Raw genomic sequence first — 9,986 nt, 5'->3', positions numbered from 1 at the left:
CTGATTTTGGTTAAATGAAAATCAATCTTCACTTTCTTGAGCCTCCTGGATACAATAGAATAGAAAGAAATTCTCCCAGAATCCTCCAGAATGTTGCAATCACCCAAATCAAGAGAAAGATAAACATGCAATGACAAGGATTATTGGATCTTCATAGACCCTTACTATTCTCCAAATTGTATGCAACGCAAGAGAAAAAATAGCAGAATTTTACAATATCACTACAGAGATCTAATCTTTCAAAACACACTCTGATACCATGTTAAAATCTTAGAAACAGATTACAACCTAGAATTAAATTGAAAGAGATAGATCAAATAAACTATAAATGCAAAATAAAATGAAGAGCATAACAGTGATACCGAGAGAAAACTTATGTGAAGTGCTCCAAGGAAAAATAGCATCAAATTACTATCTCCAACTATATGAAAATACAAGCAAGGTAGCATGTTTATATAGACTCAAGTGAGGGTGGAGGTGACAATATCAGCTAATGAGGAGACACCACCATGATGGTCTAAACATTATAAAAGCACCTCCTCATAGCATGGTGACACCTCAATACCCACTTGTCTTAAGTAAACATGTTTTATTAACCTAAGCAAGCTTAATTAAAGTGTAGGAAAAACCTAGGAAAAGGGAAAATAATAAACCTATCGGTGCCCCATAATAGGGTTTACATTGCGAGCAGGCAAAAACCAAGTTGATTCTTCAGATTTACAGAGGATAATCCAACTCTGACTATTTAAAATCTCCAAGGACATGGACCAACATTTGATAAGGATTTCTACTAATCCTTCTACACTTTGGGCTTTGCAAAACCCTAGAGGGTGATCCTTTGATGAACTTATAATCTATGTGCCATACTTATACCTTCACCAAAATTAAGCAGAAAATCCCAAATACATGCTCGACACCAAGGAGAATTCTCAAGGATGGCTAGTCCTCTAGTGATCCTCAACCTAGATGGAGCTTGAGATAGGTGGAACACATAATAGTACATATAAGATAATGTGTTATTTGATTGTAATCAATTATGCAACAAACACAAATGAACAAAGCATGTGAATGATTGTAAGGACTCATAACGAACTATGACCAATTGGGTGATTGATTTCAATATACATAAATGAACTATAACATAATTAATCTAATAACATTCAGACCTTGAGAAAATAGTGCTTTACAACATTTTCCCTCTACAACCCTGATTTAAACTACTTATAAAATCAATGAACAAGTTCTATCACTCTATAATCCTATTCGAGCATTTTAATTGACCCCTTATATCAAAGCAGGTATAGAAAACACATACACCACAACAATGCACTGAATGAAAGAAATCCTTGAACACATTTAATTCAAAAGATGACAAAATTGTACAATGGACATGAATAAATCAAAATTATATTTCCTTTTAACTCAATATGCTAGCTCTGTCATAAAGATCATTTACATATAAGTCTTTCAAGTACCTGCAAGAAAACATAGACTTATGACTCTTATCTATTTCTGTCCAAATTCGTTACACTTGCTCACTTTCAACTAAAATTTGCTATAGGAACCTTATGACTCTGAGAAATTTAAAATTTACTAAGTACAAAGACCAACTTCGAAACCCTTTCTCTTGGCCTTGAATTCCCTTTTATAGAAACAAGGGATAAAAACAAGCTACGAGCCAGAGAAGATAATTGTAATGCCCCGCCAAGAATGCCGAAGGAAAACCCACAACAAGGGTGAAACAATTTTTTTAAAAAAGTATAAACATAATAAGTGCATAATACACAACATGCACGATAACACAATCGGAAGACTTACACCAGAATTTCTTAAGGGTTTCCAACAAAGAATTAAACCAAAAGATAAATTCCACAATTAAGGTTAATCCAATAATCCATCATTAACTCAATGATCTCAAGAAGCCATATGCAATATCAGATTACACCATTGAAAGATTGAAAGGATACAATATAATTTCTCTTCAATAAGCATGTACACATGACATAAAGGAAACTGATAAATAACATCCCAATCTTAGGATTACATTGTTCTTCCAATACATGGCTTCTCAATATACATATAAAGATATAACTTAACCAGTTACAAGGTTACAAAAGATCATGATACAATGACCACATAGGCCTCCAAATAATAATAATCTCCAAAACATGAGATAAGAATGAGCCACGATCCACAGAAACCACCACCAAATCCAATCCCCGCATGAGAGTACGAACAAGAACATCCAATGGGAAGTGGCACTACCACCCGACCATGTAATTCCCAAAATGGAATCACCCCATCATGCTAGGAGATAGTTGGGGACCCTCAAGCAAGAAAAAGCATGACATGGTTGATAAAACAATACGACTCCATGACAGCACAAAGAGACTCCACAATAATCCAGGTGACTCAACATCACAAATACACAAATGACTTGATATCACAAAACACAAGTGAGCTGACATCAAACACACAAGTGAACCTAAAGAGAGAGTTTCATCGCATACCTTAAGATGGATACCATGGTACAACCTCCATAGGTCCTGACTCACTATCCTGGTAACCTCTCTCGAACCTCTAGTTCCAACTAAGTCTCATGCAAACCCTACCATTCTTTCGCGAAGACAAGGTGGTCGGTTTTCCATTCCAGACCTTCTCACTACATTATGAGCCTCAATACAAGAACTCACCTATGTGCAAGGTACAATATCTTTATTAATATTTGAGAACTACCCACCTAATCAATTAATTAGATTATCACTTATTATCTAACTTTCGTTGGATTGTAATGCCTACCACTTTGGGCGCAACCCCCAAGTGAAAGCCACTCTCTCAAAGGACACTAAACAAAAATGGTCACTCCCTGAGGACCCTATGGCAAAGCAGACATCCATAACACCACTTTTAAAAACAAGTGGTCAAACAAGGACATATCGAATCTTGGCTAACCATAAGGCAAGGACACTACATGGTTAAGACAACGAAGCCATCATATATCACTTGGTCAAAGGTACCAAATACGCCACCACAAAACGATTGAAACGCAAACCAAAAATAACACAATATAACTCTTGCAAGGAAAACTAATTTCACTAATTCCATACTCAAACAATCTTTGAGAAAATCAGCATCATAAGCACTTGCAACATCATTGATTGAAAATTAAATAAAACACTCTTTTATCATTCACATCTATTCAATTTCTAAATCAATATTCCATCAAGGATAAAATTCACGTCAAATACTCATCCAAATAAAAACATGAATTTCCAACAGGCATTTGATTCATTTCTCGAATATATCCAAATTAACCAATTTGAATTCCTAATTCATGCCTTCATTTCCATAGATAAATTTATTAAACCACATAATAAAAATCACATGAAAAATCACCATTTTCATTTAACACTAAAACCACTTTAAAATATATTTCATTTCATAAAATTTAAGTTGATAGCATAAACCGGAGGGTACAAGGTTACGTGGGAGTCGAGACCAACCCACAGCAGTGCCACTGTCGAGGCCGCAGGCACTACCTGTCGGTAGTATTGCTACCGACCGATAGCAAGCCTACCAACTGGTAGTAGACGCTACTATCCAATAGCACTACTACCAACTAGTAGCAGTCCTACCGATTGGTAGTGCTGCTACCACCGGTAGCAGCAACTATCGATCGGTAGTACTGCTACCTGCGGGCAGCAGACACTACCGACCCGCGTGGTGGGACTAGCCCGCCACGGGGTAAGGTAAAGTCCAAAACGATAAAAGAAAATTCAAAAACACATGCTTCCAAATAATTCTAAAACCAATAAGCCACAAAATTGTTTAACACAAGAAACGATTAATTTCCAAGTTATTTCACGGGCACACACACACAGTGCCAAATCCAAAATTCAAAGAGATATTTACCAGCAAGGTAAATGATGAAATAAACACACTAGAAGCAATAGCTAACCAATTCTTGGCAAGTTAGGTACTAGGATGCACCCAACAAACCCAATCTAATTCATTATTTTCCAAAAAGAAGAGGTAAAACAAGAAATTGATTTCCAAGAACACAACATACAACAATTAGAGAAATGAACCATTTCTTTCCTAAATACAAACATATGATATAAATTTCACAAAACGAACAATAATAGACACTCTTTCTTCCATTCCAATCTACAGGAAGATTTGCATAATTTCAACACACAGGAAGCAAACTGAAAAATTCAAATTAAATTTAAACCAAGAAGAGATTATCCAACCTTGAAACAAACTAGCAAGAAAAATGATGGAAGAATCTCAAATCTTGCAACCCAAATCGAATTCCAGCTCCTCCTTCCAGAATGATTTACCAAATTTCTCCCTAGAAATTCTTGCCTCCTATTCCCGTGAATTTCAAGGCATATAAGGGAAATAATTTTTAACCTAAACTTTCTAGGTTGAAAGTTATTCCATCCAATCAGATTTAAATATTTTTATAGTAAAAAGAATCAGATTTACCTTTTTCCAAAAACAAATCTTTTCCAACAATTAAAAATGAAAAAATTAAATGGAAAGGTAAAAAGAAAAGCTTTTTATTAATGTTTTCTATGTCCAAAAATACTTTCTTTCAACATGAGCATTTAACATTAAAATGGCTAGGCAATTATTTATTTCCACAAAATATATTAATGCAACTTTACACAATGAAATAAGCCATTTAACCATTTAATCTAGCAAATCATTAATTTAATTAAATCAATAATCTCAGAGCATAATAATTAACTAATTACGCCAACATAAGATAGCATCATCCATTCAATTAAATAACCATATAGATGAATGAAAACATGCAAAACGAAGAATGATCAATGACGAGTCACAAATGACCAAATCAAAGCACTGTGACTCGTATACTAGCCAGACGGGAAAAACAACCGACTGCCAAAACTTACACGAGTGTAACTACGGGTCAAGTTAGGGTCCAACAACTATCTCTTCCACTCCCATCGGACATATAAGGCCGCTCAAACCTATGAAACTAGGTGGAGTCGATACCCCGTACCTACCCAGTACTTGTACCTACAATGTCCTACACCAAAGAACCACGTGTGCATGTAGACAAATATATATATATATATATATATATATATATATATATATATATATATATATATATATACAAACAAGACATGCACACTAATGAAGAAGAGTCATGGCGTTCCCTGTCTCACCAGAGTGAGTGAAGGAAAATCATCTCCTCGCATCCCATACACATGCAAACACGCAACACATAAATAACGCATCATGCATATAAGGTGTTGGCAAATGCACACTCCAATGAGACATTGTAGGTGATTGAAGGTATTTCCATTGATGGCAACCTTACAATCATGTGATACCGGCAAGCAGACTCAGGCACTGGCACTGGTAGACTCTACATCGGCATATAGTTCACCAGCACCCCAAAGATTGATTCCCGACACCTTGGCAAACAAAAATTTTATATAAATGTATTTTGTAATTGATTGTAAAATCTTTTGTAAGCCAGCATGGCGGATTGTAATATGACTCATATATATATGAGATCATTGTAGATCATTTAGTAATATGATAGAATGTGAAGTATAAAAAGAAGGTAGCAGACCTAATATGTGAATTATTGGATAAGGGTTTATGTATATTGCAGAGCTTAAACTGGTACTGAATCTAGCATAGTAGATGCTGATCTGAAGCAATATAAGACATTGGATTTGTATAATCCAATTTTGTAAGTCAGTGTGACTTATTTTGTAACTGAGCAGTGAGCACTAGGCACTTGGCCTTCCTACATGTGTAGGCCCCTATTGTAAGCAGTAGTATTCTCTTATTGGCTAGTAAGTGAATATTGTGGGTCACAAATCCCACCAAGGTTTTTCCCACACTAGGTTTCCTCATTAAAATATTGTGTTATGGTGTGCTTTTCGTGTTATGGTGTGCTTTTCATGTTGTGGTTGTTATTCTTATTTGCTGCATTATTTATGGTTTACCGGTACACAGTTTTAATATGCTTTTCATGTTATAAGTTAAGAAAATTATTATATCGGTCAGATACTGATTCACCCCCCCTCTCAGTATCTTTGGGAACCCTAACAATTGGTATCAGAGCCTAGTCCTCTATTTTCAAAAGTCTAACAGCTTTAGGAAGATCTTGTCACCTGTAGAGATGGAAAATTTGAGAAAGCAATTGGAAACAACTCTTTCAGACTATGATGCAGAAAAAGTGAAGAATATCAAACTTGAGGATGATCTAAAGACTGCTTAGGATGTTATTCAAGGACTTCAAGAAAATTTCACCATAGCGAGAAATAAAAGAAAAGAACTTTGTGAGAAGATGCAGAATGAGGAAGATGAAAAGGAAACTCTTAATGATCTAGTGAACCAACTGAGACAAGATAACTGTACAATGAAGAATGAGATGCAAGATATGACTATGAGATTTTGTAAAGAAATTGAAGACAGAAAGAAGAATGAAGATGATTTGGCTAGAAGACTAAATGATGTTGGAAATGAAAACACAAGACTCAGTCATGAAAATGATATGTTAAAGATAGATTTGATGCACATAGAAAATGACAGAATTGAACTCATGAGACAGAAAGGAATCTTGGAAAATGAACTGACAACTACAAATCAACACAAGGAGAAATTCAAGAAAAGTTCAGAAGAACTTGTTGACATGTTGAAGAATCAGAAACCAAATGGTGATACAAATGGCCTTGGCTTTGAAGTTGGTGAAAGCTCTGGTACTGCAAACAATCATGATCATAGCAAACCGGTAAGACAACCTAATGCTTACAAATTCAATGGGAAATGCTTTAACTGTAACAAGTATGGTCATAGATCAAATTAGTGTAGATCTAGAAATTATCAGAACACTAATACACCCACCGGTCAATGTTCTAAATGCAACAAAGTTGGTCATAACTCATAAAAGTATAGAATGAATGTAAGATGGTATGTTTGTGGAAGATTTGGACACCTATCTAATCAATGTAGAACACATACTAGCATAGGATATGGGAAAGCTATTCAGAAAAACAATGTGACTTGTTATGCTTGTAACAAAAGTGGACATATTGCAAAATTTTGTAGAAGCAAGTCCCCACCGGCAAATAACAAAGGTCCTAGTTTGAAAGGTAAAGAAAAGGTTGAAGAGGTAAAGCAAGAATTCTCAAAACAATGGATCAGAAAGTCAGCTCAAAATGTTGATGGGAATACTCCTCCACCGATAGAACAGAGTAACACTCCACCGGCAGGAGACTCTTCATCTAACTAAAGAAAAATCCTTTGGGGGTTTAGCAACAAACTGAAAAATATGTTATTATACCCTCGGTTGATGGTGAGAAGTTGAATTACTTCTTTACTAGCAGATGAGTTAAGTTGTGACTTAACTGGCAAGCATTAAATGTGGTAGTTGGAGAAAAGAATATTATAAAGCAAGTGTTTTGGCTCTTTCTTATTCACCGAGCATTCAAATCTTTGAGAGCGTGAAAATTCCTAAGCAAAGGCATTCTTAGCAAAGAAGAGAAGCAATTCATCCAAGCACTCATCCCTAAGGTAGATTGAGGTATTTATAAACATGGCATCCTCCTCTATTCCTGAATTTATAGCAAACCCTACTGTAATTGAGGTTATCAAGTGCCCTAGACCCGTATTCAAGCTCATCCTCGAAATAGCTGAGAAAGATGATAACATAGGTGCATTCTCTCAAATTCCTAAAGGAGTAGTATATGCTAAAGATCCTAGAATATACATACACTATCATATACAGGAATTAGGAGATGATGAAATTAAGAAAATGTATAGCACTATGATTTGTGATAAAAATGGCAATGTCAAGCCAGAATACAAGGTAGCAGAAACCCTAGCTTTTATGAATATTCTTAGCATTCCTGATTTTCCCGAAGATGTGATAAGAATAGTCCTAAGAAAAGTCCATGGTGAATTCTTTTGGTTGGATTCGCTTCATAAAATCACAAAAGAAGTTGTTAAAGCAATAACAGGGTTACCTTCCACCGGTAGCAAACTTGACAGAACAAAAAAGGGTCTCGAATGACACAGTGATGGATCTAACTAGTGCAACATTTGACAAAAGGTCTCTAAGGGTAAATGATGTAAAGGACATCAATGTCAGATTTATCAGTATGATCTTAGGATACAAAGCTACACATGCAAATAGGTTGAACTCAGTATCTAGCCTATGTATTAAAAGTTCATATGACATGGTTAATGATAATGCTAGAATAGATATGTGTGAATGGCTCAAAGATGAACTAATAGAAAATCTGAAAAATATCAAAGGAGATAAGAAAGGAACCTTTAGATTTGGAAATTTTCTTGTATGTTTAATGTTGTATATTACTAAACAAGTACCCGGTATTGGTAGAAAATATTCTGGCTTTGATATACCGATAGGAAAGCAACTATTGGATCTATTGAACAACATGGGAGAAAACAGGGAGAAAAACATAAACGAACATTTTCAAGCACTGAAGGCTCGAATGAAGACAAGAATAAGACTATCACAAGCTATTGTAGATAAATATCAGAATGAAATTTGCTTTGTAATTAAAAAGGATGAAATTTGGATGGAGGCAGTTGTCCCTAGGACAATTTGGCTAACTGAAATGGGCTATGAAATGGATGACAACATTATTGAAACTTATGCTAAAGCCCTCCTTGAAGCACCTAGGGAACCCTCTGAGAAAGTCTTTGGTAGTGCTGAAACAATAGAAAGTGGTATTCAGTCTAGGAAAAGAATCAAGAAAGTTGAACAAACAGTAAGGAAAGGCACCAGACAAGCAAAAGCACTTAAGGAAGATGTATTAAAGAAAACCAGTATCAAAGAAAGTGAGTTGGAAGGACTTCAATCGGAAACTCATCTTTCACCAGTTGCAACTTCCTCTGAGAGTGATATACCAATAGTATTCAAAAGGGTAGAAAGGAAAAGAAAACCCTCACCGGTACCCTCAACCACACCCAGGAAAACAAGGCAAAATCAATAGGCAGTGAGGCCTCTAGCGAAAAAGTTGACTCCTAAGAAGAAGAAGGTAAAACAAGATATTGCTCCACTGGATAAACTCTTAAGTGAAATAACTGAAGATGGAAAGTTGAAAAACATTAGCAAACTGTACAACACACTATCTGTTGATGACAAAGAAATCATAGAGAACAGTGTAATTTTATACTTGGATATATACAAGAATTTTTTGATGGAAATTGTTGATGAAATAGCTAATGATCTGTATAGAAGACTAGAAGCTAGAAGGGTAGCTATTGTTGAGCTAGACAAGAAAATAAAAATTGAAAAACTACTTGCAGTGTATCCAGTAAACTCACTTGATGAGATAGACAAACCAATCAGTGAAGCAAACTGGACAGTATTTTCAACTGCTCACCGGCATGTAGCACTGATGGCAGGAAGAGTCAATGAAGTCTCTAAAGAAACATCAGATGCATGGGACATATTCTTTGTAGAAAAAGAGAAACAAGAAGAGCTACTAAGACATAAAACCATCAGGGTATACCAAAAGGACAAGGATAAGGGGAAAGATAAGGTAGGTGGACCTCCAAGCCTAAAAATAACTGATAACTTAACCCCAGCTCCTTCGGATACTCCATCAATAGAAACTATAGACAATCAACCGACTATTGAGAGTATGGTGACTCCTCTAGAGGATACAAATCCTGAGTCCAAAATTGTGTACACTGTAAATATAGACACACAGGAAGTAAATGTTGTGGTTGAAAGAGAAATCACTAAGGATAAAAGGAAAGATGTGGCTACTAAGCCACCTGCTGCAGATGTTGAGGTTGAGGTTAATGATACTATAAACATAAGCAGAGAAAAAACTACTCTAACAGAACAACTGACAGAAGACACCACTGGTAAAACATCAGGAGAACCGAAAATGGTCAGTACAGAAGTGAAAACTCATAAATTGGGAGTGCATACAGAGACTACAGCTGAGAAA

Source organism: Cryptomeria japonica, chromosome 1 (genome assembly GCF_030272615.1).
Source record: "Cryptomeria japonica chromosome 1, Sugi_1.0, whole genome shotgun sequence".
Classification (NCBI taxonomy): domain Eukaryota; kingdom Viridiplantae; phylum Streptophyta; class Pinopsida; order Cupressales; family Cupressaceae; genus Cryptomeria; species Cryptomeria japonica.
Note: the sequence above shows the minus strand (reverse complement) of the source record.